At 40.4% G+C, this 17,974-nt stretch overlaps 1 protein-coding gene across 3 annotated transcripts in view; it reads right to left on the bottom strand.

Annotated features, from left to right (window-relative positions):
* Window positions 1-17,974, bottom strand: part of CKAP5 (cytoskeleton associated protein 5) — a 108,076-nt gene that overhangs the window by 82,696 nt on the left and 7,406 nt on the right. The window contains exon 1 of one of the 3 annotated variants that reach the window (XM_045786546.2): window positions 1,036-1,165. The exons of 1 other annotated variant lie outside the window; for it this stretch is intronic. The gene's annotated coding sequence lies outside the window, so the exon portion shown is untranslated. Of the gene's footprint in view, window positions 1-775; window positions 938-1,035; window positions 1,166-17,974 lie in introns of those variants that run through there. One more of the 3 variants, XM_087854815.1, reaches the window with a different exon arrangement.

Below are 17,974 nucleotides of genomic sequence, written 5' to 3' on the forward strand. Positions count from 1 at the left end.
CAAAAATAATTATTATAATACAGGGATAAAACAGAATACACATACAAGCCCAGAAAGCTTTACTCAAACCTTGTATCGAAAGGACAAATGGACTAAAGAAGCATAACAATTATGTAACTGTCATAGAAAATTTAAAATTTTTATAAGGTGGCCAAGCCAGACAAAAGCTCATCTCTAAGTAACCAGTAACAAAATGACAAGCCCTTCCATCTAATTTAAAAAACTTTACTGCCTCCAGTAATTCCCATTAACAAGGACAAGTATTAACCTCTTGCTGGACTATTCTGCATTATCAGGAGGCCAGAAATCTGAACGGCTTCTCTAGCAGGTTATCTCAGCAAACTTGGGTGTGCTTGCTGCCCTCATCCTGGGATGGTGGCCTCTCACAAATTCCCTCTGAAGGGGAAGGGGTAAAGAGCTGTCTCTGAGCTGTCTCTTACACATCCTGCTATTCATATCAGCAGGACAGAAGACTGAAGACTAACTAGACTCTTCCTAGTAATCGATCACTGTTAATGTCTCCAAAAGGGGTACCCACACCAACACAGGCCTCTGGGGAGATGGAAAGCTAAACCCGGCTGTGAATTAGGTCAACTTCCACAGTTATTGCTCAACTGCACCACGGTAGCTGAAAATCTAATGCTTACTCATCCCTAAACTACCCAGGTCTCCAAATCCCAGGCGAAGGACCCAAGGCCCAGGACACGAGATCCAGCTCCACCCATCCAGCTCAATGGGGTTATATATACTCGGGTAAAAGCAACCCTCTCCTCACCCCAAGTAGGAACCAGGCTGGGGCAAAGCCGGGTCGTGGACACCGCTCAACCACTGCAAATCCAAACAAGCACCCTAGGGCTGCTGTCACCACCCAGAAGTAGAGCAGATGCCCCAGGCTTTAGCTCACTGCAGCCGGCATTGTTTACGCTCTTTCGCAGCCTAAGCCTCTGATAGGCCAGGAAAGTCCCCTGCACTGTCCACCAGGACTTCCGGCATGGGCACAGGATGCTTGACCCTCGCCCGCAGTTTGACACTTACGCTCCCTGAGCAGGGAGAGGTCTGGGGGGCCCTACGGTCCGAGCAAAATCAGCAGGAATACCCGGCGGGCCGCGGCGGCATTGGTGCGGAGGGCCGCTGGGAAACGCCTCCTCCGGGGGCGGGGCCCAGAGCTCGCTGTCAGAGTGTCCGCCCCACCTCAATCCCCTCCCGGCACACACTCAAGGCTTAAAGGGGCCGCACCTTCGCCCAGAGGTCTGCAGGACTCAGGGTGCTTCTTCCAGCCCACAGGGTTTCCAACGCCTGAGGCAAATGAAGGACCAACTGGGAAGGCTCCACCCCGGCTGGGTGGGCCTCTTCTTTGGTGGCAACACAGGCAATGTTCCAGAAACAAAGGAGATGACCAGTTCCTACCATCACAATCCTAATCCCTCCTCCAGGGAAGAAAAAAAATTGCTGCAGGCAATAGGCAAAGCATCAGGGTAAATCCATAGCTCCCATTATGTAAGCTGCTTATTCCATTAATTTGAGCAGTTAGTATTCTTCAAATGGTAACTGAAAGGCCCAGAAAGGAATTCTGGCAGCCTGCATTGCTTCACCTTGCCCTTTTACTGCCTTCCTTCTCCACATGAGAAATCCCAGACAATGACAGAAGATGGGTAGGACGGTAATAGGAAGTGAAATGGAAAACATTCTCATTCTCGCGAGCAAAACGTGCCAAGAATTGGCACAAGAATTAAAAAACTGACCAAGAATTCACAACTTGTCTATGTAGATAAAGAAATCTTACATGCAAATACACTTGTGATGTGCAGCCATCCAATTTAATATGAAGAGTTCTTGAGAAAACTGTACTAGAAACTGGATTACTGTCTCAGGGAGTTAAGTAATGGTCTCTGAGCTCTACATAGGTTGTCAATGAGTTTTAATTTTCTTTTCATAGGAGCAATTTTTCCTCAATCTCAGTTTACAAGGTTTGACTGCATTTTGTGTCTCATACCATCAGGAAAGAGATTTATGTGTTTACCAAGCCTATATTCTTCCACCTAATCTAGATGAATAAACACATCTTACAAAGCCTTAAACTACCACCAAACAAGTATGGGAATCAATTTAGTGACGTGAAAGACCATTTGTAAGTGCCCTAACATTCTCCATCTCAAACATGGGTTCAAGCGGAAATATAGATTCTGAAGAACAGGCATGAAGACTGGTCTGTTTACTACGGAACAGACTGAGGTTACAAGGTCTCAGAAGATCTTAGAGAATTCTAGGTTCAGGCTGACAGGAAGAGAAATAGATTCAGATAAGAAATAGTGTGATTTTGGGGGGCGCCTGGGTGGCACAGGGGTTAAGCGTTTGCCTTCGGCTCAGGGCGTGATCCCGGCGTTATGGGATCGAGCCCCACATCAGGCTCCTCCGCTATGAGCCTGCTTCTTCCTCTCCCACTCCGCCTGCTTGTGTTCCCTCTTTGCTGGCTGTCTCTCTCTCTGTCAAATAAATAAATAAAATCTTAAAAAAAAAAAAAAAAGAAATAGTGTGATTTTGAACTGCCAAGAAAGTCTCATTTTAAAGTGCATTTAACTGTGAATGATAGTTTTGAATTAGGTAATTAAGACCTTTCGTTTTATCCCCATGAAGCATATTACACTACTCTGAGGGTAACGGTTTGCAGATCAGCCTCCCCATTAGATTGTGAGCACCTCAAGGGCAAGGGCTAGAATGTAACCTAATCATCCTTTTCTCCCAGTTTGATACAAAATGAATACTTAATAATAAATATTTATCACAAAAATTAGGACCAACACTTTCTTTGAGACAGGAGTCTAGATAACCGTCAATAAGCATAGCACAGTGAATATATGTGTGCATGCACACACACAAATGGATAATACCCAGTGCTGTGCTTGTTAGTGAATTAAAAATTTAGAGAGAGAGGAAAAAATAATCCACTAATTGTACAGCTCGTCTCAGACATCAGAGGTCAAGATTATTATTATAGGGATTTATATCTTTTGTCCCAAATGCACATTTTATATAAATATTCCTGAATAATTCTTAGATATTTTACCAAATATCAGTCTAAACATAGCCCATCTTATTTTGGTTATTGCTTTTTCTTTACTATACCATGAAAAGAGCAAACTGGACACGTAAAACCTTCATAATTAAACAAATTATCAATCAGTAGTCTTCTACTTAACATGGCAACTTAGAAACTTTAGGAAATGGTTTAATGAATATTATATACAGAAGAGGAGAGACTCCCCAAGCTGAGAGCTCTTAAGTAAGGTTTACTGAGGTATAACTTACATATAGTAAAATTCACTCTTTTTAGTACATAGTTCTATGATTTTGGCAGACACAGAGAATCCATAACCACAATTAAGAACATCTCCATCAGCCCAAAATTCTTCCTGGTGCTCCTTTGTAGTCAACACTCCCCACAACCACTGATCAGCATGCTGTTCCTACAGGTTTTTTTTTTTTTCTTTTCACAATGTCATTTAAAAAAAATCATACAGTGTGTAGTCTTTTTTCACTTATAATACAATTGAGATCATCCATGTTGTTGCACAAATCAGTAATCTGTTCCTCTTTATTGTTGAGTAATATTCCATTGTATCATCTAACACATTTTGTTCATCCATGTTACCAGTTAAAGGACAAGTGGGTTGTTTCTAGCTTTTAACAATTACGAAAAAAACTGCTATAGATTTTTATATGAACGTTGCTGGGCAAATAGCCAGGAGTGGGAATGCTGGGTGGTATGGTAAGTATATGTTTAATTTTATAAGTAATCGTCAAACTGTTTTCCAAAATGGCTATATGAGCAATTTGCATTCCTCCCCACCAGCAACGTCTGAGAGTTCAAGCGTAACTCGATTATTACTTAGTACTAATTTCTAGTATGGCTCTGTACTTTTACACCTATGAATTAAAGCCAGTTCTTTCCACAATTTAGTGTTAATGGTTTGTAAAGTACTCTTCCATTTACAAACCAGTCACTGATCATTTGGTATGAATCTTAAATGCTACTTTATAACACTTTCAAAGAGAAATATCAGTGAAAATTACTCTTTCAAATCCCATCTATGAGGAGTCAAATCTGGTCATTTTATCTGGATCAACAAGCTACAAGGCCAAACAAAAAGTACTCCTAGTAAACAGAACAAACCAAAGCATGTATTATATATCTATCAGTGGAACTGGTTTTCCAACATTCAGATGAGTTTATCCACAGCATCAACAATCATATTAAACATCTTTATCAAAAGTATAATTCTCTTTAGATTAGGAAGCAAAAGGAAGCTTCAAGAAAATATTTAAAAACTTATCATAAATACTTTGTCCACTATTACAAAAAAATGCTTTAAAAAGGGGGTCTGGAATTTTGATACATTGTTGATGAGCATGAAGAAACTGGTATATATCCATTTTGGAAAATGCTTCTATTAACAACCCATTACCGAGAGAATTGAGCATTATGTCCACACAAAAACTCGTACATAAATGTTAATAGCGGCATTAGTCATAATAGCCCCAAATGGGAAACAACCCCAAATCCATCAATTGATGAAAGGGTAAACAAAATGTGATATACCCACACACTGGAATATCACTCAGCCATAAAAAGGACTGAAATAGCCATATATGCTACAACATGGGTTAACCTCGAACACATCATGCTGAGTGAAATAAGCCAGGCACAAACGGCCATATGTTGGATGATTCTGACCTATGAAATGCCCAGGTTAGGCAAATCCACAGGGAAAGTAGAATAGTGGTTGCCAGGGGCAGGGGTGGGTAGAAAGAAAAAGGGGGAATGAGGAATGACTACTAATGGGTATGAAATCTCTTGTTGGAATGATAAAAATGTTCTGGAATTAGATAGTGATGATTGCACAATTATGTGAATATGCTAAAAAGCCACTGAATTGTATGTACCTGTTAAAAGGATAAATTTTATGGTATGTGAATTATATTTCAATTAAAATACCCATTGACAGGAGAATGGATAAGCTGTGGTATATTCACAGAAAAGATATTATAGAGCAGTGAAAACAAATGAAGACAACGATTAGCAAAAATACAGATGGATTTCACAAACCATGCTGAGAGGAGCTGGTACTAAAGAACATACAATATTATTACATAAACCCAAACAATATACTGTTTAGGAACATACGTTTGTGGTTAAATTTAAAAGAAAAGTACAAGGGCACCTGGATGGCTCAGTCGGTTAAATAACTGACTCTTGGTCTCAGGTCATGATCTCAAGGTCGTGAGATTGAGTCCTGTGTTGGGCCCTGTCTCCCCCCTCCCTCTGCCCTTCCCCCTGCCTCTAAAAATAAAAATGAAAACAAGAAAAGTACAAGGAGGATATTAAATTTAGAACATAACATCCATGAACTTAAAAATAAAAGAAAAAAAAAAGCTCTGCTTCTTGCTAGTAGGATTTTATAATTTAAGAAGTTATATACCACAGTGTTCAGGCAGAAGTGTAGAAAGGCAATTTTTCCCCCCCAATCTGAGAGGTGCACTGGGCTGGAAAGAAGAAAATCTCCAAATCTCTGTTCTACCATTAACTAGTTGTGAAACCTTAGGGGCGTCATTAGAATCTTTGGTAGCTTTAGTGTTGTCCCGCATAAAACAAGGGGTTTGTATCAACAGCTCTCCCACCTCTGAAACTTTATGAGACAATGTTCCACAACCACTATTTATACACGATAAACAGCATGCCTGCAATTCCAAGTTCTCCAGTACTACAACATCTGCAGCTAATGTTAAATGTTTGGAAAATGCTTCTACTTCAGTAGTAAAATCTCATAACCTCATTCTCTTCAGTTTTTGGTTAAATTACTACAAAGGAATGCTATCAGTTGTAGTGATAATCTGAAACCAGTCTGCATGCATGTAGCTTCTACCATCATTTTCCTTTTCCAGGCACTCTCTTTTTAATTTTTTTTAAGGGGGGGAGGGTGGGTTTTTTAAGAAAGGAGAGAGCTTCTCCAGGTACTCTCACCCTGGTAATAATAGATTTTCTCCCCAAGCCAAAAAGAAGAGATTCACACAAAACACTCAAAAAGCACAATCATAGGGGCGCCTGAGTGGCACAGCGGTTAAGCGTCTGCCTTCGGCTCAGGGCGTGATCCCGGCGTTATGGGATCGAGCCCCACATCAGGCTCCTCTGCTATGAGCCTGCTTCTTCCTCTCCCACTCCCCCTGCCTGTGTTCCCTCTCTCGCTGGCTGTCTCTATCTCTGTCGAATAAATAAATAAAATCTTAAAAAAAAAAAAAAAAGCACAATCATAAGTCTCTTACACCTGGCAAAGAAAGTAATGTGGTAAAGGTTAAAAACACTGATTCAAGAAGTCAGAAATATGAACTGTATTTCCTTCTCCATATGCACAGTATGGGGAAGGAGAGTTTCTGAGTCATCTAGTCACATCTAAGCACACAATTTGTGGCACCAAGAAGTCAGTATCATAGTCAGAGCAGGCATTCCCATGGCCTCTACTCGGGACACCACACTCAGCTGAACATCCTACTACTATCAACTATCATTTAAAGGGTATTTAAAAGTGACACATTAACAACCCAGGAGAGACAGCTTCACTGGACAATTCTACCAAGCATTTAAAGAAGAATTAACACCAATTCTCCTGAAACTCTTCCAAAAAATTGAAGAGAACACTTCCAAACTCACTCTATGAGGCCAGAATTACCATGATATGAAAGCCAAAGCCACTGTAAGAAAACTACAAAACAATATTGCTGATAAATACTGATGTAAAAATCCTCAAAATACTAGCAAACTGAATCCAACAGCACATTAAAAAGATTATACACCATGTCCAAGTGGAATTTATTCCTGGAATGCAAGAATGGTTCAACATACCAAATTCATCCAATATAGTACACCATAACTCATTACAAGAACAAAGAACAAAGGGGCGCCTGGGTGGCTCAGTCGTTAAGCATCTGCCTTTGCTCAGGTCATGATCCCCGGGTCCTGTGACTGAGTTCCGCCTCGGCCTCCCTGCTTCTTGGGAAGCCTGCTTCTCCCTCTCCCACTCCTCCTGCTTATGTTCCCTTCCACCCTGTCTCTCTCTGTCAAATAAATAAATAAAATCTTTAAAAAAAGAAAAGAACAAAGAACAAAAACCACATGATTATCTCAACTGACACAATAAAAGGCATTTGCCAAGATTTAACACCCTCAATGATAAAAGCATTCAAACTAGGAATATAAGGGAACTATCTCAACATAATAAAGGCCATTAAGAGAAGCCCATAGCTAACATCATACTCAATGGTGAACGACTGAAAGCTTTTCCTCTAAGATCAGGAACTAGGCAAGGATGGCTGTTCTAGCCATTCCTATGCAATTTCATATTGAAAGTTTCAGCCAAAGGAGTTAGGCAAGAAAAAGAAATAAACAGCATCTAAATTGGAAAGGAAGATGTAAAATTATCTCTGTCTGCAGATGACAGACTTTTGTATGTATAAAACCCTAGAGATTTCACAAAAGAAAATTGTGGGAATATATTCAGCAAACTTGCAGGATACAAAGTCAACACACAAAAATCAGTTGTGTTTCTATACACTAACAATGAGCAATCTGAAAATTAAGAAAACAACTCCAGGGGTGCCTGGTGGCTCAGATGGTTGGGCATCTGCCTTCGGCTCAGGTCGTGATCCCAGGGTTCTGGGATCAAGCCCCGCGTTGGGCTCCATGCTCAGTGGGGAGCCTGCTTCTCCTTCTCCTCTCTACTTGTGCTCTCTCACTCTCTCTCTCTCTCTCAAATAAATACATAAATAAATCTTCAACAAAAAGAAGGAAAACAACTCCACTTATAATACCATCAAAAAGAATAAAATCCATTTGGTTAGAAATAAACCTAAATCAGGAGGTGAAACTGAAAACTACAAAACAATGCTGAAAGAAAACACAAATAAATGGAAAGACATCCCATGTCCATGGATTGAAAAACTTTGTAAGATGTCCATACTACCAAAAGATTCAACACAATCCCTATTATCAAACCCCCAACAGAATTTTTTGCAGAAATAGAAAAGTTCATCTTAAAATTCATATGGAATCTCAAGGGACGCTGAATAGCCAAAACTACTTTGAAAAAGAAAAAACGTTGGAGGACTCACACATCCTGATTTCAAAACATATTACAAAGCTACAGTAATCAAAACAGTGTGGTACTGGCATGCAGACAAACAGGCCAACAGAATAGAGAACCCAGAGATAAACCCTCATATACAGTGTCAAAAGATCTATTTGACAAGGATGCCAAGACCACTCAAGGGGGAAAAAAGTCTCCTTATTAAATGGTGCTGGAAATACTGGACATCAACATGCAAAAGAACAAAGCTGGATTCTTATCTCATACCATATACAAAAATTAACTCAAAATTATTAAAGACCTAAGTGTAAGATATAAAACTATAAAATTCCTAGAAGAAAAACATAGGGAAAGAGTTTCATGACGTTGAAATGGACAATGATTTCTCAGATATGACACCCAAAGCACAGGCAATAAAAGCAAAAAAGACAATTGGGATTACATCAAATGTACAAACTTTTGTGCATCAAAGGACACAACAGAGTAAAAAAGCAACCTACAGGGGCGCCTGGGTGCCTCAGTCAGTTGAACGATCAACTCTTTTTTTTTTTTTTTTTTTAAAGATTTTATTTATTTATTCGACAGAGAGAGACAGCCAGCGAGAGAGGGAACACAAGCAGGGGGAGTGGGAGAGGAAGAAGCAGGCTCATAGCGGAAGAGCCTGATGTGGGACTCGATCCGGTAACACCGGGATCACGCCCTGAGCCGAAGGCAGACGATTAACCGCTGTGCCACCCAGGCGCCCCTGAACGATCAACTCTTAATCTCAGGGTCATGAGTTCAACCTCAGCACTGGGCTCCACACTCAGCGTAGTGCCTACTTTACAAAAAAAAAAAAAAAGCAACCTACTGAATGGAAGAAAATATCTGCAAATCATATATCTGATAAGGGGTTAATAACCAGAATATACAAAAAACTTGTACAACAACCCAAATAACCCACTTTAAAAAATGGGCAAAAGACTAAAATAGACAGTTCTCCAAGTTTGATAAACAAATGGCCAACAGCATATGAAGATGCTCAACATCACTAATCAACAGGAAACTACAAATCGAGGGGTGCCTGGGTGGCTCAAGTGATGTAAGTGTCCAACTCTTGATTTTGGCTCAGGTCATGACCTCAGGATTGTGAGCTCAAATCCCACTTGTAGCTCTGCACTGGGCATGGAGACTGCTTGGGATTTCTCTCTCTCTTTCTCTCCCTTTGGCCCTCCCCCCTCCTCCACTCCTGCATGCTCTTTCAAATAAATAAATAAATAAATAAATAAATAAATAAATAAATAAATAAATAAGTGCCTGGGTGGCTCAGTCGGGTAAACATCCAACTCTTGATTTCTGCTCAGGTCACGATCTCAGGATCATGAAATCAAGCCCCACGTTGGGTTCCACACTGAGCATGGAACCTGCTTAAGATTCTGTTGTCCTCACCCTCTGACCCTCCCCTCCAACCCCACTTGCAAGCCTGTGTGTTCGAGAGAGAAAGAAAGAAAGAAAGAAAGAAAGAAAGAAAGAAAGAAAGAAAGAAAGAAAGAAAGAAAGAGGCGCCTGGGTGGCTCAGCCGTTCAATGTCTGCCTTTGGCTCAGGTCATGATCCCAGGGTCCTGGGATGGAGCCCCGCATCAGGCTCTCTGCTCGGCAGGAAGCCTGCTTCTGCCTCTCACACTCCCCTTGCTTATGTTCCCTCTCTGGCTGTCTCTCTCTGTCAAATAAATAAATAAAATCTTCAAAAAAAAAAGAAAAAAAAAAAAAGAAAAACACAAATCAAAAATACAAATCAAAACTATAATGAGATTATCAACTCCCACTCATTAAGACACTTACTACATAAAAAAAAAACTAAAATAAATATTGGCAAGAATGTAGAGAAATAGGAATCCTAGCACACCACTGGTAGGACTGTAAAATGGTTCAACTGCTATGGAAAATGATACATTGCTCAAATAATTAAAAATAGGGTGCCTGGGTGGCTCAGTCAGTTAAGCATCTGCCTTCGGCTCAGGTCATGATCCCAGCGTCCTGGGATGGAGCCCCAGTTTGGGCTCCCTGCTCAGCGGGGAGCCTGCTTCTCCCTCTCCCTCTGCTGCTCCCCATGCTTGTGGCTCTCTTGCTCTGTCAAATAAATAAATAAAGTCTTTCAAAAAAATTAAAAATAGAATACCACATTACTATGTGATCCAGCAATCCCACTTCTGAGTGTGTGTATACATATGTACATACATACATATACATATCCAAAAAAATTAAAAGTTGGGTCTCAAAAAGATTTGTACATCCATGTTCAAAGCAGCACTATTCACAACACCCAGAAAGTAGAAGCAACACGAATGTCCACTGAAGAATGAATGGATAAACAAAATGTAGTATATACATACAATGGAATACAAGCCTTAAAAAGGAAGGAAATCCTGTTACGTGCTACAATATGGATGAACTTTGAGAACATTACACTAAATGAAATAAACCAGTCACAAAAAGACAAATACTGTATGTATGATTCCACTTATAGGAAGTATCTAAACTAGTAAAATTCATGGAAACAGAGTAGAATGATGGTTATCAGGGGCTGGGAGAAGGGGGAAAGAGAACGTACAGACTCACATTTGCAAGATGAAAAAAAGTTCTGGAGATCTGTTTCACAACAATGTGAATGTACTTAATTTAAAATGTACTTAATTAAAAATGGTAAGTTTTGTGTGTTGTGTATTTTTACAACTTTTAAAAAGTGAGACATTCATCCATTCAACAAAGTACTCTGTAGCTATTTTAAAACAGATGATGAAGACTAAAGTAAATATCTAAGTATTAATGTGGAAGAAATACTAAGTTTTAAAAAGAAAATTGTAAGACAGTATATGAAGTCTAATTAACTTCTGTGTTTAGTAAAACCATATAGGGGGACGTACACATTGGTAGTAGGCTGATAACTACCCTCAAAGACGCTAGATTTTAATCCCTAGAGCTTGTAAATTTCACCTTATTTGGAAAAAGGGTTGCTGTAGATGTGATTAAATTAAGGATCTTGAGTTGGGGAGATTATCCTGGATTATCCGAATGGGCCCTAGGTGCAATCACATATATCCTTCTAATAGGGAAAGAGAGGGAAATTTAACACACACAGAGAAGGCCACATAAAGGCAGGAAGGAGCAAGATTAGAAGAGGCTGAAGCGATGTGACACAAACTAAGGAAGGCCAACAACCACCAGAAGAGGCAAGGAAGGGATTCTCCCCAAGAGCCTCTGGAGGAACATGGCCCTGCCTTGATTTTAGTCCCCATAAGACCGACCTAAACTGTGTACTTCTGGCTTCCAGAACTGTGAAAGAGCAAATTTCTGTTGTTTAAAGCCACCAGATTTGTGGTGATTTGTTACAGAAGCCATAGAAAACGAATACAACTTTGTACATATTTGAAATCACATATAAATTTTCTGGAAGGATCCACAGAAAACTGTTAACAATGACTACTTCTAAGAAGTATGTTTAAGGGGCTGGCCAAAGAACTTTTACTTTTTCACTTTAATACCTAGCCTGCCTGTCTGTCTGTCTTTCTTTCTTTCCTTTCCTTTTCTTTCTTTTCTTTTCTTTCTTTTTTTGAAGATTTGATTTATTTAAGAAAGAGAGAGAGAGAGCGGAAGTCAGAGCAGAGGGACAGCAGACTCCATGCTGAGTGGGGCTCAATCCCATGACCTTGAGGATCACGACCTGAGCCAAAGCCAAGAGTTGGACACTTAACCAACTGAGCCACCCAGAAGCCCTCTTAGCCATTCCTTTTTTTTTTTTTTTTTTAAGATTTTATTTATTCGACAGAGAGACAGCCAGCGAGAGAGACAGCTAGCCAAGCAGGGGGAGTGGGAGAGGAAGAAGCAGGCTCATAGTGGAGGAGCCTGATGTGGGGCTCGATCCCATAACACCAGGATCACGCCCTGAGCCGAAGGCAGACGCTTAACTGCTGTGCCACCCAGGCGCCCCTTAGCCATTCCTTTTTAAAACAAAAAACAAAAACAAGTTTCAATGTTTTTAAAAGCTCTAAAACTTTAAAATTCCAGCTAGGAAACTTGGAGCTGGTTTTGTCTATACTCATCCCATAAACTAAGGCTCACTTCTCCCCCTTAACATTTTTTGGGCACCACATCTCCTTTGAAAGAAGGAACTGAATCTTATTTATTACCCCAGCATCTAGCAGAGTGCTTTGAACTCTAACATAATTCCTAAAATAGCGCCATTTCATCAAACCACAGAAGTCTTAAATATATAATAAATGTGTTCCTTCAGTTATTTATAAATAAAATTTTGTATGTTGAATGTGTATTTCAAATATGTCAGAAAAATATATTTAATGGAATTCTGAAGTAAGCCCTTTTTCAAAGTGTGAAAACACTCAGCAACAGATTTAAAATTTTATGAGAGTTTTGCCACTGTTTTCTTAGTTACCCATTTTTATTATAAAATCTATTGAAAGAGGGTAATTTTAATTTTAGAATCTTTGACTTTGGCAAAGCCATGGCAGTAGAACAGTTGTTTGCAATAAATCTGATTGTAGAGAGCTCCAGTCAAGATTAAATTCAATCTAAACCTGCCATGTTGGGCTCTGGAGTTAGATCTAAGACTTGCTTTGTCACACACTAGCTGAGCCTCAGTTTCATCATCTGTCCTAACAGTATGATCTTCATGTGGTTCCTTATTTAATACACACTTCTGGAGCATTCCCTATGGGCCAGGCACTATTCTAAGCACTTCACATGTACAGACTCATTTAAATTCTTAAAACTCTAAAGTTAATATTATCATCTCCATTCTACAGACAAGGAAACTGAGGCATAGAGATTAAGCAATTTGCCTGATGTTTCAACTAAATGTTGTAAAAATCAAATGAGATTTTGCTTTATACATGTTAGGAATCCCCCCTAACATCCACGTTTTCCCCCTGCCCCACAAGTACATTTGCTTGTCGGATCATGTGAGGTTACTGTTAGGCACTCAGCTACGAGCTAAGTATAGGTTGAATAGTATAGTAGCCCAGGGGCCAGCTACTATGAGGGTTTAACAGAGGCACCTAATCTAGACTCGGGTCAGGGAAGGTCTCCCCGAGAAATTGATACAGGCATACCTCACTTTATTGCAGTTTCCAGATACTGTGGTTTTTACAAATTGAAGGTTTGTGGCAACCCTGCATCAGGCAAGTCTATGGGCACCATTTCCCCAATAGCATTTACTCACTGTCTATGTCAGATTTTGGTCAATCTCACAATGCTTCAAACTTACGGTGCTGTTATGATCAGTGTTTTGGTGATCTGTGATCAGTAATCTTTTTTTTTTGATTGGTGATCTTTGATATTACTTTTGTAATTGTTTTGGGGCACCATGAACCATACCCATGCAAGACAGCAAACTTAATCGATAAAGGTTGTTGGGTTCTGACTGCTCCACCAACTGGCCTTTCAAGCCTCCCTATTCTCTCTCTCTCTCCTCAGGCCTCCCTATTCTCTGAGACACAACAATATCAAAATTAGGCCAATTAACAACCCTACAAAGACCTCTAAATGTTTAAGTGAAAAGAAAACTTGCATGTTTCTCACTTTAATATTTTACTTATTTTTTAAGTAGGCTCTATGCCCAACTGGGGCTCAAACTCATGACCCTGAGATCAAGAGCTGCATGCTCTACTGACTGAGCCAGCCAGGTGTCCCACATTTCTCACTTTAAATCAAAAGCTAGAAATGATTAAGCTTAGTGTGGAGGGCATGCCCAAAGCTAAGATAAGCCAAAAGCTAGACCTCTTATACCAGTTAGCCAAGTTATGAATGCAAAGGAAAAATTCTCGAAAAAAATTAAGAGTGCTACTCTAATGAATGCAGAAATGGTAAGAAAGCAAACAGTCTTACTGCTGATATGGAGAAAGTTTTAGTTGTCTGGATAAAATATCGAACCAGTTACAACATTCTCTTAAGCCAAAGCCTAACTGAGAGCAAGGCCCTGAGTCTCTTCAATTAATTCTGTGAAGAGAGGTAAAGCTGCAGAGAAGTCTGAAGCTAGCAGAGGCTGGTTCATGAGGCTTAAGGAGAGTAATCTCCCTAACATCAAAGTGCAAAGTGAAGCAGCAAGTGCTGACGGAGAAGCTGCAGCAAGTTATCCACAAGATCTAGCTAAGATACCAATGAAGGTGGCCTCACTAAACAACAGATTCCAATGTAGATGAAGCCTCCTATGGCTTTCATAGCTAGAGAGGAGAAATCAACGCCTGGCTTCAAAGGACAGGGTGACTCTCCTGTTAGGGGCTAACGTAGTGGGTGACTTTAAGTTAAAGCCAATGTATATTTACCATTCTGAAAATACTAGGACCCTTAGAATTATGCTAAATCTACTCTGCCTGTATAAACCAACCAACAAAGCCTGCATGACAGCACATCTGTTTCTAACAGTTTACTGAATGTTTTAAGCCCGCTGTTGAGACCTACTGCTCAGCAAAAAAAAAAAAAAAAAAAAAAGATTCACTTCAAAATATTACTGCTCAGGGGCGCCTGGATGAGTCAGTCGGTTAAGCGTCTGCCTTTGGCTTGGGTCATGATACCAGGGTCCTGGGATCGAGCCCCGCATCAGGCTCTCTGCTCAGCAGGGGGCCTGATTCTCTCTCCCCCTCTGCCTACTTGTGCTCCGTCAAATAAATAAAATCTTCAAAATATTACTGTTCATTGACAATGCACCTAGTCACCTAAGAGCTCTGATGGAGATGTACAAGATTAATGATCTTTGCATGCCTGCGAACACAACATCCATTCTGCAGCCCATAGATCAAGGAGTAACTTTGACTTTTAAATTTTATTATTTATAAAATGCATGCCATAAGCCTGTAGCTGCCATAGAGATTCCTCTGATAGACCTGGGCAAAGTCAATTGAAAACCATTTAAGTGCCATTAAGAACATTCATGACTCATGGGAAGAGGCCACAATATCGACATTAACGGGAGTTTGGAAGAAGCTGATTCCAGCTCTCGTGGAGGACTTTGAGGGGCTCTAGACTTCAGTGGAGGAAGTAATTGCAGATGTGGTAGAAACAGCAAGAGAACTAGAATCTGAAGTGGAGCCTGAATATGTGGCTGAACTGCTGCCATCTCATGATAAAACTTTAATGGAAAAGGAATTGCTTCTGATGGATGAGCAAAGAAAGTGATTTCTTGAGACAGAATCTACTCCTGGTGAAGATGCTGTGAAGACTACTGAAGTGACAGCACAGGATTTGAAATATCACATAAACTTAGTTGGTAAAGCAGCAGCAGGGGGTTGCCTGGGTGGCTCAGTCAGTTAAGCATCTGCTTAAGCTCAGGTCATGATCCCAGGGTCCTGGGATCGAGTCCTGCATCGGGCTCCTTGCTCGGCATGGAGCCTGCTTCTCCCTCTGCCTGCCACTGCCCTCTGCTTGTGCTCTCTCTCTCTCTCTCTGACAAATAAATAAACTAAAAAAAATCTTAAAAAAAAAAAAAAGCAGCAGCAGGGTTTGAGAGGCTGACTCCAATTTTTAAAGAAGTTCTACTGTGGGTAAATGCTATCAAACAGCATCACAAGCTACAGAGAAATTGTTTGTGAAACGAAGAATCCATCGATGCAGCAAACTTCACTGGTGTCTTATTTTAACAAATTGCCACAACCACTCCACCTTCAGCAACCATCACCCTGATCAGTTAGCAGCCATCAACATCAAGGCAATACCTTCTACCAGCGAAAAGATTACAAACGCTGAAAGCTCAGGTGATGGTCAGCATATAGATAAATATTGATATATATTTTTTATATATATATAACATATATATTTTTAGAGAGAGAGCATGCACAAGCAAGTGGGGGGGAGGGGGCAGAGGGAGAGAATCTTAAGCAGGCTCCGTGCTCAGCATAGAGCCTGATGTGGGGCTCAATCTCATGACCCTGAGACCATGACCTGAGCCAATATCAAGAGTCAGACACTTAATTGACTGAGCCACCCAGGTGCCTCACACAATATATTTTAAGGTACACACATTGGTTTTTTAGACATAATGCTATTGCACACTTAACAAAGTACAGTGTAGTGTAAACATAACTTTTATATACACTGGGAAACCAAAAAAATTCAATTGACTCACTTTATTGTGGTATTTCCTTTATTCAGTGGTCTGGAATTGAACCTGCAGTATCTCTGAGGTATGCCTGTAATTAAGGCTGAGAACTAAAGGAAATTAATAGGGACTAGCCAGGCAAAGGGATAATGAGTGGGGACAATAAAGAATGTTACAGGCTTGGGGCGCCTGGGTGGCACAGCGGTTAAGCGTCTGCCTTCGGCTCAGGGCGTGATCCCGGTGTTCTGGGATCGAGCCCCACATCAGGCTGCTCTGCTATGAGCCTGCTTCTTCCTCTCCCACTCCCCCTGCTTGTGTTCCCTCTCTCGCTGGCTGTCTCTCCCTCTGTCGAATAAATAAATAAAATCTTAAAAAAAAAAAAAAAAGAATGTTACAGGCTTGTGTGTGAAAGCCCAAAAGAGCTAAGCAAAAGTAAAAAACAGAATTGTAACTCCAGTGGCCAAACAGGGGCTAAAAAGGGCCATATTATACAAACCCATGACTTTATGCAAGAAAGGAGTACTACAGATTGCCTGGCAACTATCAAACGCTCATGAAACAGTAACTGCCATTATTGTGTTGTTATAAGTATCATCCCAGTCATTCAGGGATTTTAGATTCAGTTCAGACTTTAACCCGTATTTCAGTCTTCTGGTCTAAGAAAGGCCTAAGTTAGCACAGAGCTCTCAGGACCAAGAAAGACAAGTCTTCCCTGGTTTAAAACAAACTGCTTCTTTGGGTGTACAGATAATCTATTCCTTTTTATCCTATAGAAAGCAGATTTACTATTTATTAAAAAGTAAATGCCATTTTGTAATACTCAAAGGGACTGTCCATATTTTGTCTGGAGGAATCTCCCACATTAAACATTGCTCAAAATAAGCAAGTACCTCAGAAGCATAAAAAAACGGTTTTATTTACTGCACAGAGATTTCTGATATGAGATTTGGTCTTTACTCCCAAATGAAGCACTCATACTAGTTCTAGACTAGGAGGCTTTCACGAGATTTTTTTTTTTTTTAAGATTTTATTTTCAAGTAACCTCCATACCCAGCATGGGGCTCAAACTCACAACCCCAAGATCAAGAGTCACATGCTCTACCAACTGAGCCAGTCAGGTGCCCCTCATGAGACTTAAAAAAAAAAAAAGAAAATCATTGATTTATTTGAGAGAGAGAGAGAGAGAGCACAAGCAAGCATGTCCAAGTGGGAGGGGAGGGGCCGAGGGAGTGGGAGGGGCCGAGGGAGAGGGAGAGAGAATCCCAAGCAGACTTCTCAGTGAGCGTGGAGCCCAATGTGGGACTCAATCTCAAGACCCTGAGATCATGACCTGAGCCAAAACCAAGAGTCAGATGCTTAACTGACTGTGCCACCCAGGTGCCCCTCATGAGACATTTTTTTTTTTTTTAAAGAATGCACATTAAAAAAAAAAAAAAAGACTGGGGCGCCTGGGTGGCACAGCGGTTAAGCGTCTGCCTTCGGCTCAGGGCGTGATCCTGGCGTTATGGGATCAAGCCCCACATCAGGCTCCTCTGCTATGAGCCTGCTTCTTCCTCTCCCACTCCCCCTGCTTGTGTTTCCTCTCTCGCTGGCTGTCTCTATCTCTGTCGAATAAATAAATAAAATCATTTAAAAAAAAAAAAACCAAAAGAAAAATGTGGAATAACAGTACTGAAAAAAATTCTTAAAATCTACAAATTAGATACTTCATAGTACAAGTGGATAAGGACATAAAATTATTATTAAAAAAAAA

The sequence above is a fragment of the Ursus americanus genome, chromosome 24, assembly GCF_024610735.1.
Source record: "Ursus americanus isolate L20-20 chromosome 24, mUrsAme1.1.p, whole genome shotgun sequence".
NCBI lineage: Eukaryota > Metazoa > Chordata > Mammalia > Carnivora > Ursidae > Ursus > Ursus americanus.